The following is a 26,494-nucleotide window of genomic DNA, read 5'->3' as shown; positions in this document are numbered from 1 at the left end:
TAAAACAACCCTTAAAGATCATTTTCCTTTGCCTTTTATAGATCAAGTGTTAGATACATTAGCAGGTAAGAAGTATTTCTCATTCTTGGATGGTTTTAGTGGTTATAATCAAATTCAGGTATCACCTGAAGATCAGGATAAGACCACATTTACTTGTCCATGGGGAACTTATCCCTACCGACTACTTCCTTTTGGATTATGTAATGCACCTGCAACATTCCAAAGAGCAGTACTAGGATTTTTTTTTGATCTGATACATGATTGTGTAGAGGTATATATGGATGATTTTACAGTCTATGGAAATACATTTGAAGAAGCTTTGGAAAATTTGGAAAAAGTTCTTAAAAGATGTAAGGAAACAAACCTTTCACTAAGCCATGAAAAATGTTTTATGATGTTTACAAAAGGTATTGTTTTAGGACATCAAATTTCAGAAGATGGGATTAAAGTTGATAAATCTAAAGTTGAAGTCATCTCTAAATTATCAATTCCAAATTGCCAAAAGGATGTTAGAAGTTTTCTGGGATTTACAGGATACTATAGAAGATTTATAGAAAACTTCACTAAAATAGCATCCCCACTCTTTAAATTGCTTACCAAATATTGTGAATTCAATTGGAATTCTGATTGCTAGTTGGCATTTGAAACCTTGAAAACAAAATTCTTTGAAGCACCCATTTTAAGAGGTCCAAATTGGAAACTCCCTTTCCATATTTCACCAGATGCTTCAGATATAGCTCTGGGAGCTGTACTGGGACAAAAAGATTTGATTCCTTATGCCATTTACTATACAAGTAAGAATTTGACTCCCAGTAAGTTAAATTATACTGTGACTGAAAAGGAATTTTTAGCTGTTGTTCATGCAATTAACAAGTTCAGACATTATATAACAGGCTATGAAACCTTTGTGCATACAGATCACTCTGCAATTAGATATTTGATGAATAAACCTATTACTAATGGCAGAGTTACAAGATGGCTTTTACTCTTGCAAGAATTCAACATTACTGTGTTAGATAGGCTTGGAACACAAAACACAATTGATGATTTCTTGTCTAGAATTCAGAATATCAAAGAAGATTCTCCGATTGAAGATAAGTTTCCCGATGAATATATTTTTGCAGTAGCTACTCAAACTCCTTGGTTTGCAAATATTGCTAACTATTTAGTCACAAGGAAGTTACCTTCACATTTGTTTCCTAGAGAAAAAAGAAAAATTATTCAGGTAAGTGCAAGATATTCATGGATCACTAACGAATTGTATAAAACAGGTCCAGATCTTATGATCATAAGGTGTGTCAGGGAAGATGAAATGCCCGAGATTCTTAAGGCATGTCATGATGAGCCATGTGGTGGGCACTTTGCTGACAAAAGGACAAACTATGAAATAATTTCTTTAGGATATTATTGGCCATCCATTTTCAAGGATGCTAAAGAATATGTCAGGAGATGTGACAGCTGCCAAAGGGTAGGGAAACCTGCTCCCTCAAATGAAATGCCATTACAAACTCAGGTACTCATCGAACCTTTTGAAAAGTGGGCCTTAGATTTTGTTGGGCCAATTAATCCTCCATCTAAGCAGAAAAAGTATATATTGGTATGCATTGATTATGTCACTAAATGGGTAGAGGCCAAAACATTACCTTTTTCTAATGAAAAATTTGTAGTTAATTTCCTTTTGAGGACATCTTTACTCACTTTGGTGTTCCAAGAGAAATTGCGACAGGTCAGGGAGAAGCATGCTTTTGATATTACAAAAATTTATTACCTATGAGGGAAGATTCAAATGTATGCATGTTTACCATATACGTTTATTGATGAACTTTCTAGACAATGGAAACATCAACCTCCCTTTCTTCCTTCTAAACAGTCTAAGGAGAATGGCTTAAAATGTACAAAAGAAAATAGAATTTCTGGAGACAACCATGTACCATCACAGGTTGGTCAAAATCCTAGTTGAATATCATTTGAAGAGAATAGGGGACACCTGGGAAAACTTTCTGATAAGAAACCATTTCCAAGAGGCACTAGAATCTCCTGAAAAAGATAGTGTCAGAAAGATTAGGAGAAAGAAGACTAATCTCACCATTCAAAGAAACCCTGAGCCTTCAGTACAGAAAAATGATGAAGAAGAACCAATCTCTGAAAAATTAATAGAGATCAGAAAACAAGTCAAGCAGATGAAGAAGATAAAAGAGAAAGCTGGTGGAATTACTGAGAACACACCTGAATCTCCATTACAACCAGATGATGAACAACCAATCTCTGAAAAATTGACAGAGATTAGGAGACAAATCAAGGGTGCAAATGAGGAGAACATAAAACTCCTACAACTTAGAAGAAGCTCTAGTCTCAGAGGAATGGTAAAGAAGGTATCATCAAAGGAAACAAAATTCATCAATCTGGAAGGAGAAACCCCAGTATCATCTCCATCTCCCGAAAATATTCCATTTACATACAGTCCTCAAAACTCTCCTAGACAATATTTTGAAGGCAGCCCCAACAGAGGATCCCCAGGCATAGATCCAATACAACAACAAATTTATGATTACATAGAATCACTAGGAAAGAAAAATGCCTCAAGGGATCCAGGTTCCTCAGCCAATCCAGAACAACCTATCAATCCACAATAACCTCTGGCTGACTCGCTCAAATAAGAAATCTATGAGTTGGGGATATTGAACAGGCATATTAAGAAAGAAAATGAAGCCCTAAAGGAACAAAGCAAATTGGATAAAGCCATTCATGATAATACAATACTACACCTAGGTCTATGGTACAAGAAAAATAGGAAGTTGAAGAGGAAGAATAGAAACTTGAAAAAGACAATGATCAAACTTAAATATAGACTTCTCATGAAGAAACCAAGGATGGTTGTCACTTCAAAGAAGAGCAAGAGAATAAAGTTAGATGTACTGGAAGAGATATCTAAGCAGATGCAATAGGAAAGAAGAGTTCACAGTTTTGGAAAAATTGCATGGGGACATGCAATGATTTTGTAGTGGGGGTATGTTGGCTCTCAAAATTACTCTCCCCTTTACAACTTTTCTCACTTCTTTCTCTTGTTTTTCCATAAAAGATAAATCCCCATCATTGATAAATGATATATTTTGTCTCAAGGAAGACATTAAATGATTAACATGTTATAATTTTATGTTTTTTCTATTTGAAATAAGTTTATGCAATTTAGCTACGGAACGTAGCCCATTCTGTAGCTAACCGTGTGTTTCGTAGCTACTTCCATGGTTGAGCAGGTTACAGGTGTCAAATGAGGAAATCAACCACATGGGCATCTCTGGAATGGTCACGACATGGATCCTATCCTAGTCAACCAGCCCAAATCGATAAAGAAGCCAGCTCAAGACCACAATCAAAGGTGGAGTCAAACGAGGAAACCCGGGAGCAATAGGACTCTGTGTCCATTCTTCGTGGCTATTTAATAAATCCGACAGCTTTTGTTGTAGCATTTACTTGAACTAGCCACCGGTGATAACAATTTCACGCAACTACCTTGCTGACTTAAAGTCACCTGTAGCTGATCACCCATTCATGCAGATCTGTTGTAATACATGGACCACCTGTAGCTAAATTCTCTCAAAAGACAATTAGGAGTTTTTCTTTAAATATGAATTGTAAAGAACTGAGAAGGATTTCAAATTTCTTCATGTGTTAAGCTCAGACTTACTTCTCTGTAATTTTGAAACTCATTTTCCTGTTAATGATATGAAGCCATGTTTGATCAAGTGATCATTTGAAAGAGTATCTTCAGTGAGTTAGCAGCTCAACTCAATCAGTTGCAGAGGGCTCCTGCACTGAAAGAGGTTTTTCATTTGTTATTTTGTTTACTGTTCAGTTTAGTTTCATTATTTATTTTAGTAGTATTTGTAGTTTAGGTTGATTTCCTGTAGTTGTTTCATTTCAATTTTGCCTGTAATTGTTTCCTTTGAATTTTGTTCAGTAGCATAATGATAGACTTCGATGGTAAGGTCTTGTTTTTTCTATCTATTTCATAAATGGAAACTTGTTTTTCTTTAACAGGGTAAGGTGGAAAAGTAACAAGAATGTATTTTTGATTAGTTTGCTTACTGATTGTTTCCTCTATTATTTACTTTCTAGTTCAGACTGCTAATACACTGTGTGGATAAATGTGTTTCTTGGTCACCATTTCAAGTTGATATCTATCCTAGACTAAATGGTTAAATATTCATTTCACACAAGGATTGTAATCACTTAGTTGTTCCCTGTATATTTGATTTAGTTCTTTAAATTGTAAAGTACAGTACGTTGTTTGTTTGCCATCTCAAGAAAGTTATCTTTCCAAAATTGGAGGCTTGGACAACTAAAAGTGCTTTAGTTAGTTTCATTCTCTGTAATTATTTCAATTTGCCTTACAAATTCACCTCTTAATCTTTGACTTAGGAATAGAAGACAAGGTAGGATAGATACTCTGTTTTTTTTCTCCCTTCCTTTAACTTAGATTTTGATTAGTTCACCTTTAAAGAAATTTAGATTCAGTTCCCTCATAATCCAGACTGTACATCATTAGGAATTAAGGAAACGCCCCAAAACAAAACAATATACAAACATATACAAAACAACGAAGTAAGAAGGGTTACTTAGCACAAACAATGCACTACACTTCATCAGCTTATGATACCCGGATTGATAATTTATGTAGAGCAATTTAGGACACTAAATTGACTAGACACCCCCTGGAGTCCTCTTTCAGCTCTTTTGAGACCCAAAATATAAAAAGGTTGTCGAACACTTGTCTTTTCTAACTCATTAAAGTAAATGAAAAGATGTCTACTTAGTATAAGTTTAACCCTTTTCTGGACTGAGATAGACTAGCTAGAAAAAAAGGAATACCTTAGTAAAAAATGGCTAATAGGTTCTCCTTAGTATTGCTTTCTACCTTTTTGGACTCAAGAGACTATTTATGAAAAGGGACATTTGGAGGTTTGTTTGTTTGTTTTTTTTTTGCCTCTTTTTCAAACTCTTTAAACATGAAAAATATGTTGAGTTAGACCTTCGCAAGACTCGTTAAAACATCAAATAATGATGGACTCGTCGAACATGATGGGACCAAACCACTCATTCTCAGGGTTCGTTAAACATAATCTGAGGGATTCATCGGAAGGATAAACTTACAGTTCAAGCATATGTTATCCTCCTCAACACTAGTAGAAAATGACTAATTAGTTAATAAAAAAATGACTAAAATTTGCATATAAACGGAAATTTTTCAGTTGGTGATTAGTAGTAGCTAATTTATAGTATCTTATAACGCGACCAACTTTTATTCGTTTTTAGATTAGTCGTTAATTGGACGTATCAGTTTTATCATCTAGTATATATTTCGTCATAAATATAGTCATTAATATCCACAATTAATGACCAAATATACAACAAAATATATTACTATATGATCATCCGAGAAAACCATTTAATGACTAAAGAAATATGACCAAAATGTTGGTCGTGTTATAAGATACTGTAAATTAGCTACTAATAGTCGTCTATATGAAAAATTTGTCATTTGTAATCACATATTTATCATTTGCAGTAGTCATTTATCTTTTTTTGGTAGTTTCATATTCATTATATAAACGCATAATTTAGTAGTTTATATTCATTTAATTTATTTTCATTCATAATCATTATAAACGACTAATTTAGTCGTATATTAATTTTATTTGTGTTCATCATTAATCATTATAAACTACTAATTTAGTAGTTTTAGATTGATTTTATGTGTTCATTATTAATCAACATAAATTAATTAGTATGATTTTGCGGCTAAATTTAAAAAATTTCATACAATGTGCACTAGTTTATCTAATATGAAAACACAAATTTACATATGTTAATTACAATACTAAACAATATCAAGTGCAACTATAAATGATTTCAACCACATAAATTATATTATATGAAATGTCAAATATTACAATATGAGTTTTCAACTTAATATTGGTTAGATTACAATTTACACATGAAATGTTGTTTCATCATTTCAAAAAATTATCATTGTGTTGCCAAGATATTGCACGTGAATTCACCAACTCTGAATATTTGACCATCAATCTCTATGTGTGTGACTTATGCAGGATATTGGATTTAAGGGTACCACTAGACCAATTCTCTTCTCTCTCTGTTTTTGCATTTGTCGCTCCAGTGTTATTATTCTCCTCTTTCTTCGAATCTTATCACTTACCATCAATACTAAGTTCCTTTTTTGAAAACAAAAGAAGATACAGTGCAAAGTGTAAGACATGAAAGACAATGAACACTAAAATATAAACTAAAGTATACTATAAAGGATTTATATGACATATACCTCAACATGAGCAATGTTAAAGCCATTTTTCCCCATAAAAGCAAGAAACACAAACAAGTTTTTATTAGTTGATTGATTGTGGCCACTATGTGGCCAGATGACTTGTATAAACAAAGAATATAAAACACCACCATAGAAAAGAACACATTAGTAACTTAGTATACAACATTCAAGGAAAGCTTAGGCACAATCATGCCAACTAAGTTACATGCTAAAAATCTCAAGCTATAGATAACTTGTGAGAAAAAATAATCTGAGGTGTGATGTCCAATCCTTGTCATTTTATTCGCAACAACATTTCATTCTTTAATGCATGAAATTGGTCAAGAATATAAACAAAATGTGCTCAAATAACAACATGAAAGTAAACTTTTCTAATAGTCATGAAAAACCTTCAACACAAAACAACTAAAAGGATTTCAATCAGTGGTGTAATACTAATTTCATCTTCAAGATTTGGTCGTTGTTTAAATGGACATGATACCAAGTATTTTAAATTTCATAGTTAAAATACAAAACAAAATCAAAAGAAACATTCAAAATACAATCAAACAATAAAGAGAGGATATCATGGAATGTACAATGCAATTATAAAAAAATTGTTTACCTATCCATCGATGTGTTGTGAGGCATTCCTAAAACATTTTCTTGCCCATTATAACCATGAGGTGAAAGAATCACAACATTAAAAACCATAAGAATCCCTACTAGAAACATTTCCAAAGTTGATGGCTCAGGTGCTTGAGGGATCTCCAACAAAAAATGAATCATATCCAATACATTCTCTGCATTGTCTCCCATCCTTTTTCCAATCACATTTCCTGTAACCTACCCACACTAGAGTCAAGTAACAATCAAACGAAGGCATTGGCATTTGCTTTTATATTTTATATCTATAAAATTTGAATCTAATTTGTTTTGGGAACATATTAATTCATATTTAAAGCCTTCCTATCATGAGAAGGTATCAATCAAGTAAGACATCAAAAAAATTGACCTCAATGAGGTCCTCAAACAATTTCTACAATATCAATATTTTTCTTGCTGTGATATCTTGGATAGAAAAAAGAACACATCTGCAAAAGAAAAATCCATATATAACTTATGTTCAAACTTTGTATATGGTTTATTCTTAGGTAGCTTTTTAAGATGTTCCTTTGCCTTCACCAAAGCAAAATGTAGCTTGGTTAAACTCTGTATCCTTTCATTCAACATCATTTTTTTGCAAGATAAACGTCACGCATTATTCTTTCCCATTTATCAACATGCTACATATGATACATCTAAAGTCACATAAAACCAAGAGCAAACCATTTTCTAACCAAAACAAACAAACAAACAGTGCCTTTAATAAAACTTCACACCTCATAAATTACTCTGCCATGTGCTTAGGCTAAAGGTGAGATTATTTGAATCATCTTTAGGTCATACTTAATGGGATATTCGTATGTTTACTGTGATGTCAATTTGGTGCTAAAAGCGATATATAAATCCAGGTTATTATCAGTGAAATTCAAGTATAATTAAGAAAAATAACGTCATTGCAAGGTAGTGGAGAGAGAAACATCTTCATAATTAGGCTTCTCTATTTTAGTTTGATTTGAGTTGAGTTTGTATTTGAATATATAGTTTTCTCTAAAGAAGTGAAATAGAAAGATGAGAATCGAAATAGCCCTGTGAATTTTTAATCAATTCATATTATATATCTCTAAAACAACCATGCCATCCTTCTCTTCTATTTGATAGAGATTTATTGTGCATAGAATAATAATGAATTAACTATCAAACACAATGATGGAATATATTAACAAAGGAAAGAAAAATGACATGGATGCGGTATTTGTGTCCTCAAAGGAAATCCAACAATGTATGCATGCTTTCTTTATCATGAAATAGTCTTGAAGAAAAATGTCGGTTCAAAAATTGAACTCCATTACCAATGGAAGATGGTCGTGTTGGGTAAGGAAATGATGCATTGAAGGGCTCAAGGTCGAGCTCCAATACATAGTTATCCTTGTCATTGCAAAATACAAAGTTGTCATCATTTGCTTATCTAGGTAAAAAGAAAAGTGAGTGTACCCTAGAGCACCATATCTCTCTCCACAAATACTACTTTACCCTCAAAACTATTGTACAAACCCCTAACGGATAATATTTTTTATTATACTTAACACTATTATACAATTTTCTAACTACAACCATCCTAAAGGAAGAGCACTGTGGTTGGAACACTATCCAAACCATACATATAAGCTAACTATAAAGACATGGAAAAAAACAAAACCTTGAAAAGCCATGAATTTTTCTTAAGAGACATGAAAAACACCATTTTGAGAAACGATTTACCAAAGAAATCATTGCCCATAACCTTCTTCTTACTTCCCGTAATTATCATCTTTCTGAAAATGCACTAAATCCTACTCCCAATGCTCCAAAACATAATTAAAATTATTGTCGTGGTTGTGGTAGTTCTTGTTGTGAAGAAAATGGGTGATAGGAAGAGGTTTCTTATAAGAAAAAAATAACTAAGATAACAAATGTTGATGTCGGCGATAGACTCAATTCAATTAATTTCTAGATGAATGATTGAACATCATAAAGACATATTAACCTTAGATTTATTAAACTTGGAGAGAGACAAAAAACCAAAATACAAATCTTGTAATACATTATTGTACAATGTTCTAACTACAACCCTCTTAAGGGAAGAGCACCGTGGTTGGAACACTATCCAAACCACACAGATAAGCTAACTCTAAAGACATGGAAAAAAATAAAACCTTGAAAAGCCATGAATTTTGCATAAGGGACATGAATAACACCATTTTGAGAAGCGATTTACCAAAGAAATAATTGCCCATAACCTTCTTCTTACTTCCCATAATTATCCTCTTTATGAAAATGCACTAAATCCTACTCCCAATGCTCCAAAACATAATTAAAATGGTTGTCGTGGTTGTGGTAGCTCTTGTTGTGAAGAAAATGAGTGATAGGAAGAGGCTTCTTACAAGAAAAAAATAACCAAGACAATAAATGTTGATGTCAGTGATAAACTCAATTCAATTAATTTCTAGATGAATGATTGAACAACATAAAGACATCTTAACCTTAGATTTATTATACTTGGAGAGAGACAAAAAACCAAAATACAAATCTTATCTATCTATCTATCTATATATATATATATATATATATATATATATATATATATATATATATATATATATATATATATATATATATATATATATAGATATATGTATTATTTATTTGTTTATTTTTTGTGGGAGTATTAGCTTCAACATTTTTTTTTTAAGCTTTACCCAGTGACATATCTCAACTATATTGGCCATAGCATGTACCTTGCCTCTTTAAATTTAGTTATAAAACCCTCACCTAGTTACATATTTCATCCATATTGAGTTGTAAAGAGGACCTGACTACTTTAGGTGAAACTATAGATTCTTCATCAGACATAACTAGTATTTGACAAGGGCAAAGGATAACCTGTGTAAAGGCACCTCCTGTGCCACAAATGTAGTAGTACAACTCACCATTCTATACTTTATTCTTTTGTGGACATATCCATCAGAACTAACCGTTCAGGTTATATTCTTTGATAAGTTTATGCATTTTTTCAATTTCAACAACTTCTTCTCTGCCTTTGGACTTTGATGGGTCAATATTGCCAGCAACCACAACAAGGTTAACCAACTCCAGCTCTAGATAAAAGCATGCGTGGGGCATTTCTAGCTCCAATGGGAGCTTGGAGAAGACAAGAGGAACAAGGCTAAGGTCGTGGCTTCTAACTAAGGAATCATATGGTAGCCACTTCTTATAATAATTCTCTACTTTAACCTACCTTTTAGTTATCACCTCTGTCAAAATCAGTTCCATCCGGTCTAGTGGGGTATAAAAATAACATATATATTTGTATATGATGATATGTTTTCTACATTGATAACATTTCATGTCAGAAGGTTTTTTATTCTTTTGTTTATTTTTTCAATCGAGTTACAACATTGTACACATTGACTTGCATCACTGTTGAAGAGGATATCTGCATACAAACTCAAGACAAACATAAAAAACATTATGCATTTCAATCTTGATAATTCATCAACTTTTACCTCTGAAAATCTTTTTAGGTAAGACCACACGTCAAATCAAGAAACCCAATGGCACAAAACTCCTTTTTTTGTTATGAGGATCTAGAAAATCTTCTAATTCAACCTTCTCAAATTCATCAAAAATATCTTATAACAGATGTAAGAGAAAAACATCCCAACGATATAGTCTTCAAAGAAAGATTAAGGGAGCCAAATCACTTAGGCTCAATGGTGAAAATAAAATTTCTATGTAAAGACTAAATCTTAATTTGTGAAGGTATAGTTGTGAAGTCTTTTTCAGTGTCAAACAATAGAGTGGCTTTCTAGAAAAATCACCAAGTGTTGAAGTTGTTTGTCCAAGTGAAGCATAGATCAGACTCCATTGTTTTGCAAATCAAAGTAGAGTGTTGAGCAACCCTATCCCACCCCAACCCCACCACCAAAAAAACACATAGCAAGAAGAAAATTTAAAACAATGCAAAAAGATAATCTCCCATGCAAATGGGATTCTTCTTTTTCTCTAATCAGAATGAAGATGGAATGGGGTTATGGGCTAGACAAAAGTTGGATATCTTGAGAAAGTGGAGTCCTATGTGTGGAAAGATTCACTTGGAAGTAGATGTAGGCAAAGGATACATAGTCTATGAAGAAAGCAAAGCATGTTCAGTGAAGGCAACATTCCCTCGAGCCTCCTAATCAAACCCTCATCTCATATCTTGAGATAAATGGCTCGGATATTGGCCAATAAAATTATTTATCTTCATAACGTTAGACTATGATTCATTAAGTAAACAAAAGAATAAAACACATCAAATTTACTTATCCTAAGTTAAAACTCAGGAAGGAATAAATTAATTACTTACTCCACTTAACTAATCATTTACAAGGCTGATTACTATTCTTCTCAAGCTAACGCACCAAGCTAGTGAAGAATACCTCCTGAGCTCAACAATCTCCTGGGTGAGTGTAATCAGAGCATCATGATGTTTTCGCCAATCATGAGCACTGTTCAAAGGGTACTGAAAACTGCCATAGCCATCATCCCCACTATCACTTCATACTGAAAACTTCCCAGCGTTATTTGGATGGTGCCTGAGAGTAGCTTTTCGATAAGCCTTCTTGATCTCAGCGATAGTACTTGAAGCCTCAACACCCAAGGTCAAATAATGATCCAAAGGAATTTATCTTTTCATTTCTTCTTCTGCTTTGGCAAGTCATTCACGAGCTTGCATAATATATTGTGTGCTAGTGATCAAGCTTCCCAATCTCCCTGGTTGGCTTTCTTTGCTCCGTTGTTGGCTCTGTAAGAGTGTTATAAGCTCTTGTAGATCAACGATTGCTTGTCCATAATATCTAACATTTTCATGTAATGTGTCTCTCTAAGAAATAACCTTGGGATAGTTTGCTTCCAGGGCAATGGCTCGGCTCCAATTTGCAATAGCATCAACGATATAGCCCAGAGCTTAGGAGGCAGTTACACGATTGCAAAAACAAACAACACTGAAATGCCGTGATTCTCCATTGCATGCCAAAGCAGCTATATCATGCTCCACTAATTCTGCATGCTTACCTTATTGAAAAGGTTTATTTCCTGCAACCTTATGGCCTCGTAGATCACAAATTGTAGCCATATATGATGTCAAAGATTCCATACTCTCTATTCCATACTTTTGAACTGCATAATTTATTTCCTCATATTTCAGCAATAAATTGAGTGCCTCCTCCAACCTTCCCAAGTGGAAATGTGCCATGGAACACATCTTTCAGTGCCATAATTTGACAGGAAACTGCCCTAGACTTTCCAATGAATCCTCATTGCATAATTGATTGTCATTGTTCACAAAGCAATAGTTCCTTTATGCAGATTCTAAGCTTTTCTCACATACCTATATGACCTCCTCATAATTTCGCAATATCAGAAGTGCTAATGCTTTCAATTCAAGTAATTGCTCAAAATTTGGGCTGATTAACAAAGATTCATTCACTATACACAATGAATTTGTTGCATCTCTATGATTTCTTGCGCCTAGAAGCTTTGTTGCCTGATCTCTATATTTTGACACTTCCTATGCCTTTCTCAGACACCTAGCAACTTCCCTTGCTATTTTCAAGTCTATGATATCTTTTACCGAACGTAAGCACCCATCACCAATCAAGATCATCCAAATACATAGGAAACGACTCAAACGATGGTCCAAAGACATCGTTGCCGAGCCTCCATCATGGAAGAGGGCCATCTTCAACTTCTTCATGATTGTCTTGGCTACAATGGAAACTCGATTAGGTGGAGATAGAGACTTTGTATAGATGGTTGGGTTGGCATAGACCCTCAATGATGTACCATAAAGTAATATTGTGAGATCTCCAAAGGTGAGTTTATGCGATCATTAATCTTGGTTGGGATTTTGTTTCTTCAAAATAATATTCTCTAAGCACTGTGGGTGAGACAATGGATTCCAGTCCGATCCAAATACACATAAGTTGATTCGTTCATGTTGGAGGTTTAAAGGCCTAACAGGTTTAGATATACTATGTACTAACATTAGTTTTGGAAATCAAAGTAGCAATCATGTATGGGTTTGAGGCATTGGCATTCAATATCCATGGAGGATACTTGGAGGAAATTGTGCGACAATATAGGTTTGGTCTCTTGACAACGATCGATTACAAGAATCTAAGCCAATGCGAGTTGCTAGATGACATCAAAATGCACCTCTTCGCCACTAAATATGGCCCTTATTTGTAGAATGGTAATGCCCCTCCTGTAGTATCGATAGTATTGATTTCGAAAAATTAAGTGCTCCATTATACAATTATATCGGTAGATTTGGATTTAAATCAATTGACTCTGAAATAAAGGAAATTATAGCAGTTGATGTAACTCTCTATTCTAAGCACATCGTACAGTAACAGAGAAACAAATGGGAGCAACAACTGTGATAGAATTGATCTATAACGAATCGATAGGGCATGTGAAAGTAGGTTCTCTTTTCGATAAACTGAACGCAAACAAGGAAGTGGGCCTTGACGATGGTTTATGTGGATAGTGCCAATCATCTGTTACCATATGATCTGCTTCCTGAGAAGCACAACCATTTCCCGACTTTCCACCTAAATGCATGACTGCTAGACATGAATGAGCTTCAGGGCTAGAGCATCCAGGTGCTTCTCCTTGCAAGTGTTTAACAACTCTTCTTCCTGGCTTCTCTGCTCATTGTTAGCGCTCATGAGGTGCATTATTAGGGATCAATATCATAGAAGAGGGTTTTTATAAACCCCTCTTGCAGGCTTAAATATTTGTTAAGTTCCTGCCTAAGGCCCTTTTACTTTTTATCCCAAAGACTAATTTCTTTTTCTTTGTTTTGGGTTGGGTTTGGTTTTTTTTGGGTTCATAGTGTAAGCCCTAAAAGCTCTCCACATAAAATGGGGCTTAAAATAACATTTATATTTTAATACATATTAAATCAACTGAAATATTTGTATTTAAACGTGTAAAAGGAAAATAAAGCACTCCACTCTCCTATTCTTATGGTACATTTTTTTCAATCTCTGTGATGATTTATTAAAGCATACTTTCGTAAATCTAACTTTATAATATAATTATAATTTTTATGAATTCAAATAATATTTAATTTTTAATGTATTATCTTATGATAATATATTTTAAATGAGGTTCAATATGATAATATACTATAGATGAAATTGGATTAGAGTTAATGTATTTTTGTAGAAATGAATATTGATTATGTAAAATATGTATAAATTTTACTTTCAAATATTAATGGTGTTTTTTTTAAAACTATGTAGGTCAATAGGTGGTTTAGAGATTGAAGTATCTAAAAGAAATGTTTTTAAAAGAAATCGTGTAAAAGCTTTTTTACATAAAGAATGTATTTTTAGTATTTTTTAATAAAAAAAATTATGAATTTTTTTATTATATTTATTTTTGATATTTTCTAGTTTGTTAGAATTTTTTTAAAGAGTTGTATAATGCTTGTGGATGATTGTTGTTTTCATAGTTTTACATACTACTATAACAACAAGAGTATGTCCAAGAACCAATAAACTAGATATACCAAGAATTTGTCCGACATGCATGAGCAAGTCTCCCAACAATCCTCAACAACAAGATTCAATTGTTAACAATGGAAATCATGAGAATCAGACATGTGTCGTGGGTGTACATTCGAACATATGTCAAATGGAGATGAAAATGGTATTAGACAATGCTTAGCTTCACCAATTTCAAAAAGGGACACGTTTGGTGTAATTAAGGCTTTTCATATACAATGGATTAAAGTAGGGAGGGGAGATTATGGTATTGAACCAATTATTTTAATTAAAATTTATAAGTCATGTAAATAGAAGTAAATTATCTAAAATAATTAGTGGTAATTTATGTCTATGGGGCATAGAATAGATGATGACAAGGTGTATTGTTAAGGCATTTCGTGGTGTTAAGGTCACCGATTTGAAACTCCATAGGCAAAATCTGGTCATGTTAAGGGCAGGTGTGGCCCAGGCCAGGTGCGATCCCCTGGTGATTTTAATGGCTTAGATGTCCCTGGGTCACAATTACTCAAGCCAAAGGTTAAGTGTGAAGTCATCTCAAGACTCACACAACTTAGCAAACCAAAAAATATTAGTGGTAATTTATAAGGAAGTCAATTTTCCTTTTTTTTATTATATATTTTTGGATTTTCAATAGTTAATCCATTCTTTTATATTAAAAAATAAAAATATTCAATCAATTAAAAATCATTTTAGATTACGTTTTCAAATTAAAAGTATTTTTAATTTTTGTCAAGAAAATCAAAGTGGCCCTTGGATGGAGTATATTACCAATTTTGTTTAATGTTCAAGCATTTGAAGGATATTGGCAATTGTGTTCAGTGTTCAAGTTAAGGTAGTAGAATGAAGAATGATTGACCTCTTAGGAGCACAAGAGGCCATGATTATGTGAGATCTATGATGAGAAATGTTATTAGAATATGTGAAAAGAGATCAAATAATATGCAAACAAATCAAAAGGGGTTAGGCCTCCTTACTCACCTACAATGTCATGATCCTCCTATAAAATATAACGAAGGTATTTACATCTCCACACATACATATAACAAAAGGAAATGAGAAAAATGAGGGAAAATATAAATATAACTAGGATATAAAAGATGTCTTTGGTTTTTGGTAGAAGGATATCAATCTCACACCTCACAAACATGGTTGAAGCCTTCCTTTGAAGTGATAATTTAAGGAGAGGATTAAACAAAGTGTGATGAAAGTATGCTTCTCAACACTCAGATAAGCATGTGAGTGCAACATGTCACAATAGACTTGAATATAATTCTTCCACTACTTACAGGATTTGGCAATATAATGCAACTCATTGTCATAGGTTGGGTATCTATGAAACCCATCATAGAGTGTATGGCTATGATAGACCATCTAATGTTCATGTCGTGTGGGCACTACATCGACAACATGAATGATTATCTCATAGGGTCCCTTTTGTGTAGCGATTCATCGAAGAAATTTACTTCCCTATTGGGATAGAAGTGAAAAATGATAGTTGCAAAGGTAGGAATAATGACGTCGAAGATAATATTGTTTCCATAAAGAAGAGAACCAAAAATAGGCTCATGAACACCATCAATATCTATTGGAGGTGTTGCAATGAAAGTAATAATGAATACAAAATTTGTGTTCAATGGGATAGGGATCATCAAGATGTTGAACCATCCAATGTAATGATGGTTTTTAGTGCTAGTGATCTAGTCACATAAAATACCCCATAAATTTGTGCTTTGGGATACCCCCAGGATTCAATAAGCAATCCAAAGTGAGAGGATTAATTGCTAAGGTGATAGTGGCAACAACCCTAAGTTGACCCAAAGTGGCACCATTACTGTTCTTTACATAATGGAAATTAGTATTAGGGAAGGAGAAAAAGGCCTTTACTTCTAAAATGAAGCTTCTCATGCTCAAGGGCCATGAATTTGGCATTGAACAACCACATAGATCCTCTCTAAATAATCTTAGGGATATATGGGATATTGATTCCATTAGGAATTTTTTCACACCATGTATAGGAGTCAAGGAATGTACCATGGGTAAGGGAGGTAAACAAGGGCATTAGGCCTTACAAGAAGCTTTTTAGTCTCAAGGGCTATGAGCTAGACTTAAAAACCACATAGATCTTCTTTAATGGATCTTTGGTCTTAAGTCGGGATATGGGAACCATAGGAGGTGTTTCTCACCACATATGGGAGTTAGTGTCTATTCTATGGTTAGGATAGGAAACCAAGGGCCTTAGTCCCTAAATTAATCTTTCTCATGCTCAATTTCCATGAACAAGACCTCTAGTTGGGAATATGGGAATTTAGTGATTAGTGAGAGATTAGTGGGAGGGTTGTAGTCTCAATTAGATGTTTAGACAATTAATTTAAGCACCATGAGAAGTTGTGAAGCAAACTTAAGACATTTGACAAGCTGCACGTTGAAGGAAACTTGGTAGTGGTACTAACTGAACATTCCTTGATCAAAGTTCATACCCTCTCCTTAGCACTACCACTTTGCAAGACGAAGAAGAAATGTGAAATAGATGTGCAACCCACTAAATAAGTTGGAAAGGTTGTTGTAACGTATATAGGTGGTCATGTCGTGTTGCAAAAGGAGGTGTTGGGCACCCACTTCCATTTTTGATAATTTGTTAACCTTTGAATTTAATTCCCTGTGAATGTGATCAAATGATATAACCCTAAAGATTATAATAAGCTCCACAATTATAGTCATCCACTGATCCAATAAAGAAGTGTATAAGTATAACCTTTCATCCACTCTATAAAAGCCTTTGAATCCCTTATCACTTGTAAGTTTAGATTGTTGAAGTGACACAATTAAAATGACTAACATAAACGACTAATTAATATTATTGTAGTTCTTGTTAGGTAGTCATATTTTTGTTCCTAGACTAAATTAATCATTTAGGTTAGTCATTTTTAGTAGTATTACTTATTAGCTAGTCGTATATTTTAACTCGGGATTAAATTAGTCATTTATGTTAGTCATTTTTAGTTGGGTCTCTTAATATTGCTAATTTTTGGTAGTATTTCACTTGGAAAAGTTGTGGTGATTAATTGTTTTAGTCTCTTAGTCACTAATTTCACCATTTTTTACTAGTGCAAGATTGTAAAAAAAAAAGAGGTACCGACTAGCAATGGTTGGTGAAATTAGGAAAATGGGATATTCTACCAATTATGGCAACGAGTCACTCTTGAACACGACACTCTTCCACTTCATCTTTGTGGCTATTGGGTTGGGGAATCTGCTTGTCTTTTGGTTCATCATACCATTTTAGAGCCTCCATTTTCGGTTTTGGGTTAATGCTGCCAACTCTATTCAGTGTTTCCCATGTGTTCAAGAGAAGTCATTCAATTAATATCTTCTACGATACTATTAAGCCTTCATTCCATGTTTGATGTTTGTGAACCAGTTCCATATCAAATTCTTTCTATCTTGAATCATGATACCCATTTCGTGTCGTTGATGAGGGATACATCAAGGCCCTCTTGTGACGGGTTGCTTCCTATTGACATCATCTCATTATCGAGGAAGTTGACTTAGAAATTCCTCCTTCAGTACCTTGGGACTTGCATACATCAATGGAAATCTTCCTCGCTCTCGGAAATAGGTTTACATCATTGGCCTTCGACCGAAAGATTCCGTGTGGTGTTCAACTTCAACTCATTCATTCCAACCAAATGGATTGTACTGCAGTACCTTGAGATCCATTAACATCATCGGTGGTTTCCCTCACATCTATTAACGACTTGCATCATTGGCTGGTAATGACATGGTGTGTTCCATGTTCGACTCCAACTCCTTTATTCACATGGGTAGACCCATAAGTTGGATGATTGAGTGAACAAGATAAAAGACCCTGAATCTAGTTCCATCCATCCAGGCTGTGAATTCAAGATTAATACAAGATCAAAATGTATGATGGCTATGATCATACAAAGAGTCATCCAATCATGGGTCCACCCTTTGTCATTAGTGGACATGTCTTTTTGATCATTGTACATGTAATGTTAGATTATGTGATGAGCATGGGTATGCCTCCCTCAGTAAAGATATCATGATAAAAATGTATTGTAATAGATGATGATCTAATCAGTTGTTCTTGAACCAAACTTGTCACAAGGTAAAACTCTTCAATTATCAACCACTATTTATGATTTTGTGCTTTAGGGGGCAATATTTTATAGGCAATTTTGTCACATATGGTCAATAGGCCTACAAAATGGATCCATCAACATCCATGAACACCTTGTCATCATCCATACACAAAGCGCTAAGCATGACTCTCTCAAATCCCTGCATTTATGACCTTCACTACTTCATTTTAGTGATTTTAAGGCCCAACACACCTTGGCCCTTTAGGGACCTTATTTGAGTGGAAGGTTGCTCAGTTATGAACTTGCTCTGATTATAGAAAGTTTTCCCTTGCTGGGGGTGCATTGATTCTAGAAATCCAGGAAAAATAAAAAAATACTGAAGCTTCCTCTTCCATAAGCTTTCAAGAGTTGTTACAACCATTTTCCTTAGATAAGAAATTCAAATCCTATTTGATTTTGCCTTGGAGTTTTCACCTTCTTATCCCTTGAGATCATCCTCCCATTAAGAGTGGATCTCAAGCCTATATTGGTAAATGGATAAGAATCCTTAAACCACCATCCTCTCCTATATATTCACTGCCATCCACAAGATATAACTTAGATTTTGGAGATTAATCATACCCTTATACTGTTGCTTTGATCATAAGAGATACATCATTCCCATGCATTAGGGTGGCTTTGAGGTGTACATTGTGGCAAGGAAGGACAAGTCAACTTGGGAGGTTCTCTACAAGATCAACTTCTACTTTTTCCTGTAAACTCTTTGCCTTCAATTTTAATACAAAGAGTATATGTTTTCCTACATGTGTTATGTTATGTTTATGTACATGTGTTTCAATGCTACGCTGATCCAGTGAATTGAATGATTGGATAATGCTACATAGGTTTCGTAGATATTTGGCTTATGTTGTTTGTTTGTGTAGGTTCTAATTATAGCATTTGGAGCTATGGTTGGAGTTGACAAGCCAAGAGGAGAGAAGAGATTGTGATGGATCACAAGTAAGCATCTTTCTATTCTCCAATTATTCTAAGGAAAACTTTATAGTCTTTGATTTTTGTTGTTCTAGACTAGGCCACTAGGTCTAGGGAAGATACTTCTGTCTGTAGTCGTAGATTTCGTATAACAAATTGGTGACCATATTGGGGAGTGATTCATTCCCTTAGTGGCTTCCTTCACTTTTCCCCTTTTTTACACCTATTCATAAGACCTCTAGTGTCTCACTTAGCTTGTATTGACCCTAGGAAAACCCTTCATTGAGCTGCATTTGAGTTGTTGTGTCAGAAAATTTCTTTTCCTTGATCAGCACACCCTCTGGTTTGTTGACAGAGCATTGTAGACCACCCTCACCTGCTTTGTACCTGCGTTGTAGAGCACTAGTAGCATCTTTTCACTTATGTTAACCCTTGGTACAGAAAGCAATCTTGTAGATGTCCTCTTCTTTGATGCGTACTTGATGATATCATGATCCCAAATCAATATTTGAGAACACTCCTACTCGCTTCCGCTGATCAAACAAGTCGTCAATCCTCGACAATGAATACTTGTTCTTGATCATCACCTTGTTCAATTGCCTGTAATTAATGCATAACCTAAGAGTACCATCCATTTTCTTCACAAACAACACTGGTGAATCCCAAGGCGACACACTTTGCCTAATGTATCTCTTGTCAAGCATTTTCTTCAACTGCAACTTCGATTCCAATAGCTCTGGCGTGCTCATCCTGTAAGGTGCCTTTGATGCTGGTGTTTCTCGTGGTACCAACTCGATAGAAAAGTCCACTTCCCTTTGAGGCGAAAACTTTGAAATCTCTACTGGAAATACATCCTAAATTGCTGCAAAACTGGATACCTCTTCAAGACTTCTGCATTGTCAACATCCTTACCTTTATCACTAGAACTATGAACTACAAACAATACACACCCTTTCTCGTGACTGTGATTTTCCTACATAGTTGTAACCATTCTAATTGATGTCGCCTTCTTCTTACCTTGCAAAATTCTCTTCTCTCCATCATCATCCAAGCACTCAATAACATTTTCATAACAATCTATCTTGGTGTTAGGTCGCTATAATACTAGTGATTCCCCTATTACTATTTTCATTGTAGCCCTTATTTTTATTATTGTGCCCATATTGTCTCCATATTGTTATTAGCGTGCCCCATAGAAACCCACTATTGTTATTGTCGTGCCCTTATGTTATTACTTTTATGTTGGCTTTGATTATATTGTGACCCCTTAGACTCCTTTATATAGAAAGGAGGTTTTCCCCTCGAAGAGGATGATTTTGAAGGCGTTCATATATCTTTTCTTCTATTTTGTGAGCTGGTTGCATAACATTTGGTATAAGAGCTTTGGATTCTAGGGTTTCGCTGCTCCAAACAGGTCATCGTGGAATTTTCGCTATAATTATTTATTTATTTATTTTTTAATTTTTTTTAATATATATATATATATATATATATATATATATATATATATATATATATATTATTTTTATTTTTTTTATCTTTTTTATTTTTTTATTATTTTTATTTATTATTTTACTATTTTTATTTATTATTATTATTATTTTTAAATTTTAAATTTTTATTTATTTAATTTAATTTAATTAATTAATTTTTTGGGACGTTTCAGACACTACAAAAAAAACCCATTTGAGAAGAAATCACTCTGAACCTCAGATCCAAATTTCAGATCTTTTCTCACTATACGTTAGGAGATATGATCCAAGGAAGTTAGGGTTTTTACACGATCCCGAATATATCTCAAACAGGTGACCTGGGAAAATCGTAATAACTTTTGTTCTTAGCATCAGATTGAAATTTAGTAAGAAGTTTCAGAAAGAGGACAAGTTGTAGTTTTCGGTATATCCGTTTTAGCACTAAGGTTGAAACAATGACACGTGGCACTTCGTACAAGTTCGCTATTGAACCAGTCTATAATCAGGTCACTATAGGGGATTTGGCATAACTCTTCCTTGGAGAATCCAATCTTGATTAAAATTACGAGGTTAGAAAGAGGACTCAAAGGGATGCTACAGGACACAATTTTAGATCTTGGAGATTCGCAATTACAGAGATACAACAGATTTAATATGGATCTCTTACAAAGTGAAAAAAGGTGTGTAGTTTTTTTTAAATTTGGCATAAGATTGGTTTGAAAAATTAGTTTGAAGGAATTCAAAGGGCATAGTGAAGCATTATTAGCATTAATTGATGCCTTGAAGAAAGAAAATGGAAACACCTAGTAAGCAACCTGAAAGGTCTAGCATGACTCATGAAGAAGAGGAAGAAATGCAACATGATATATCAAAATTATGAGACCAAGCGCAACAAAATTCACACTCACAAAAAGTAACATAAGCTAAGATGGATGGTTTAAATAAAGGCATGGAAGTTAAGATGAATGTCGTGGAAGCTAAGATGGATGATTTGGAAGCTAAGATGGAAGAAAAAATGGACGATTTGAAGACAAATTTGACAAAGTTGCTACAAGAAATGTTTACAAACGAAGAAAAGGTAGTAAAGGAAACTCATGATGAGAAAAAAATAAATGTTAATCATGATTTCATAGACTCTAATGTTGGATTGAAGACCCACCATGTTCCAAAGATAAATATGAGGGAGTTTGATGGCAAGGATCCTGGAACATGGACACTACAGATGGAGCAATTTTTCGATCTCCATAATGTGCAAAACAAACGAAAGGTACGTATTGCAACTTTATATTTGGAACCAAATCAATTTGTATGGTATCAATGACTTTGCTCTCGTAAAAAAATTGTCACTTAGGCAATTTTTACGGAAGAAATGATAGCACATTATGAGGATACAAAAAGCAACACCTTTTTTAGCCAATTGATAAATCTCAAACAAAAGGGTTCAATGATGGAGCACATTGAGGACTTCCAAAAATTGAACATAAGGGTAAAAGATATTCCAAAGGAGCATAGGATTGATGTGTTCATAGGGACTTTAAAGGATAACATCCAACACGAGGTTCACCTTTGGGAACCTGATTCATTGGAGAAAGCATTCAGGTTAGCAAGAAAAATGGAAAGCAAAATTATGGCAACCAGGAAACCTACCACTCACAACTACAAAGATGGAAGTGTTGTTGCCCCTAGCCTTCCACAACCTACAAGGTTTACACCACAACAATTGGAAGAAAAAAGAGAAAAAGGGATTTGTTACAGTTTTGATAGCAAATACACTAAAGGTCATAAGTGTGTTGAGAAGAAATTATTCTATATAGATTGTGAAGAGGAGGAAGAAAAGGAACAAGAAACATAAAAAGAAGAGGATATACACTAGGAACAGACCCTAGAGAAAGAAGAAATGAATCCGACCATATATTGTAATGCATTGGATTGAATTACCACTCCTCAAACTATCAAGATAGAAGGACATATCAAGAAGAAAAAGGTAACATTGTTGATTGATTTGGGAAGTACCCATAATTTTATTCATTGTAAGATAGCCAAGGAATTGAATTGCTTCCTATATCCAACACTAGAGTGTCAAGTGATGGTTGCAAGTGGAGGAACCATAAATTTCTCTGGAAAGTGCCATAATATCAAGTTATCCATGGGATAATATGTATTGAATAGCCCAATTCTTTCCATTCTAATGGGTGGTGCTGATGTTGTACTAGAAGTCCAATGGCTACAATCCCTGGGTACAATAGATTTTAATTTTCAAGAACTTTTCATGAAATTTTGTGCGGAAGGAAAGGAAGTTGAATTAAGGGGTATTGCAGGGAAACTAGGAAAGATAATCAACTCTAACAGTATGAAAAAGCTTCTAAAGAAGGAACAACGAGGCATAATTGCACAATTATGTTCACTAGAGGTCCCCACATCGAAATCATTTATTTCTCCAGATCTACAAAAATTCTTGGACAATCATTCTAAGGTATTTGAGACTCCCAAAGGCCTCCCACCTATTCGTGATCATGATCATGCTATTCATTTGATTCCAGGAAGTGTTCCTCCAAACATCAGGCCATACAGATATCCCTATGCCCAAATGAGTGAAATTGAACGTATGGTTGCAGAAATGCTAGAGGTTGGTATAATTCAACCTAGTCAAAGTTCTTTCTCTGCTCCAGTAGTATTGGTGCACAAGAAGGATGGATCATCGTGCATGTGTTCGGATTTTAGGGAACTCAAAAAGCTCACTATTAAAGATAAATTTCCCATTCCTGTCATTGATGAATTATTGGATGAATTGCATGGATCAATTTACTTCACCAAGTTGGATCTTTGTTCAGGATATCATTAAATTAGAATGAATATTGAAGACATTCTGGAAACAACATTTATAACTCATGAGGGTCATTGTGAATTTTTGGTCATGCCATTTGGCCTTACCAATGCACCTTCTACATTTCAAGGATTGATGAATTCCATTTTCAAACCCTTCCTTAGAAAATTTGTGTTAGTATTTTTTGATGATATACTAATCTACAACAAGTCTTGGGAGGATCATGTTCAACATGTTCACAGGGTGCTCAAAATATTGGAGGAGAAACAATTATATGAAAATATCCAAATGTTTCTTTGGAGTACAAGAGGTGGAATATCTAGGTCATATTGTATCTCACGAAGGTGTTAAGGTAGACCCTAGCAAAATTGAAGCCATTAAGGAATGGAAAATCCCCACATCCATAAAGCATCTGCAAAGATTTCTCGGGTTGACAGGGTATTATCACAAGTTTGTTAAGAATTATGGGAGAATAACAACCCATCTAACAACATTATCGAAGAAAGATGCATTTTCATGGACTCCAGAATCAACAAAGACCTTCATAAAAACCTTTATTGTGGAATGTGATGCTTCAGGAAATGGAATTGGTGCTATTTTAATGTAAGATGAAAAACCCATTGCTTTTGAAAGTCATCCAATCAAAGGAAAGTATTTACACAAAGCTATTTATGAGAAGGAAATGTTGGCAATACTAAATGCACTTAAGAAATGGTGACCCTACCTAATGAGAAGACACATCAAGGTAAAAACGGATCATGATAGTCTTAAATAATTTTTAGAACAAAGATTATCCTTTGAAGAGCAACAAAAATGGGTCATAAAGATGTTGGGTTATGACTTTGAAATCATCTACAAAAAAGGGAAGAAAAATGTTGTGGCAGATGCACTCTCAAGAAAGGATGAGGATGTGGAAGCATTGTTGTGCGCCATTTCTATTATCCAACCAGATTGAATAAACGAAGCAAGGGATGAATGGAAGAATGTAGAAGAAGTTTGGGCACTCATTCAAAAGTTACAACAAGATTCCAGTACATCTGATACGTTTAGCTAGAAAAATGATTTGTTATGGTACAAAGATTGCCTATACCTATGTAAGAATTCCCAAATCAAACAAAAGATTCTTATGGAATTGAACACTTTTCCCTTAGGAGGGCAATCAGGATCTTTAAAAACTTACCACAGGGTTGAAAAGTAATTGTTTTGGGATGGCCTTAAATCAGATATTCAAAAGTTTGTGGCGGAATGTTTGGTTTGCCAACAAAATAAAGTTGAAACAATTAAGACCCCAGGTCTATTACAACCTTTATCCATTCCAAGACAATGTTGGGAGGAGGTTTCAATGAATTTTATCAGAGGTTTACCCAAGTCCAAAGGAAAGAGTGTCATCATGGTGGTAGTTGGAAGACTTACCAAGTATGCACACTTTTGTTCATTATCGCATCCATCTAAAGCCAGTACAGTTTCTACCGCATTTATGGAAACAATTCAAAAGCTACATGGAAACCCAAAGATTATTGTAAGCGATAGAGATCCCATTTTCACTGGAAATTTTTGGACAAAATTATTTTCTTATCTCGGTACTCAGTTAGCTCATAGCTCATCTTATCATCCTCAATCTGATTCACAAATTGAGATAGTAAACAAATGTTTGGAAGGATATCTTCGTTGCTTTGTATTGATAAATAGAAACAATGGGTCAAATGGTTGCCTCTGGCTGAATGGTGGTATAATACTTCCTTCCATACTGTAGCAAAAATGATCCCATGTATGGCACTTTATGGATATCATCCACCATCCATCACATCACATTTAAGAGAAAATTCTACGGTTCAAGCAATGGAACATCACATCGAGCATCAACAACAAGTTCTCCTACTCTCAAAGGATAACCTCACGTTGGCGCAGAATAGAATGAAACAACAGGTAGATCAACATTGTAGCGAAAGAAGTTTTGATGTAGGTGACTGGGTATTCCTACGGTTACAACCATATAAACAAATGTCCCTTAAGCAAGCTAAGAAGGATAATAAATTATCACCAAAGTGTTATGGTCTATACAAGGTGTTGCAAAAGATTGGTACTATGGCATACAAATTTGAGCTTCCTGCGGTTTCTCGAGTGCACCTAGTTTTCCATGTTTCATGTTTAAAGAAGGTTATAGGTGACAAGCTCCCAGTTCAAACAATATTGTTAGAACTTGATGAGGAAGGAAAAATTATATTGGAACCTCAAGAAGTCACAGAAACAAGAACTTGACAGCTACGAAATCGATCAATTTCAGAGTATCTCATCAAGTGGAAGAACTTATCCGCTGAAGATTCCACATGGGAGGATGAGCATTTTATACAGAAGCATCCAGAACTACTCAAGAGTTAAGGAAAACGCTTTTCTGAAGGAGAGGGACATGTTAGGTCCATATAATACTAGTGATTCCCCCATTACTATTGTCATTGTAGCCCTTATTGTTATTATTGTGCCCCTATTGTCCCCATATTGTTATTAGCGTGCCCCATAGAAACTCACTATTGTTATTATTGTGCCCTTATGTTATTACTGTTATGTCGGCTTTGATTATATTGTGACCCCTTAGACTCCTA

Source organism: Pinus tabuliformis, chromosome 6, assembly GCF_031772625.1.
Source record: "Pinus tabuliformis cultivar Carrire ecotype Pingquan chromosome 6, CPIR1, whole genome shotgun sequence".
NCBI lineage: Eukaryota > Viridiplantae > Streptophyta > Pinopsida > Pinales > Pinaceae > Pinus > Pinus tabuliformis.
This window is presented reverse-complemented; position numbering follows the sequence as displayed.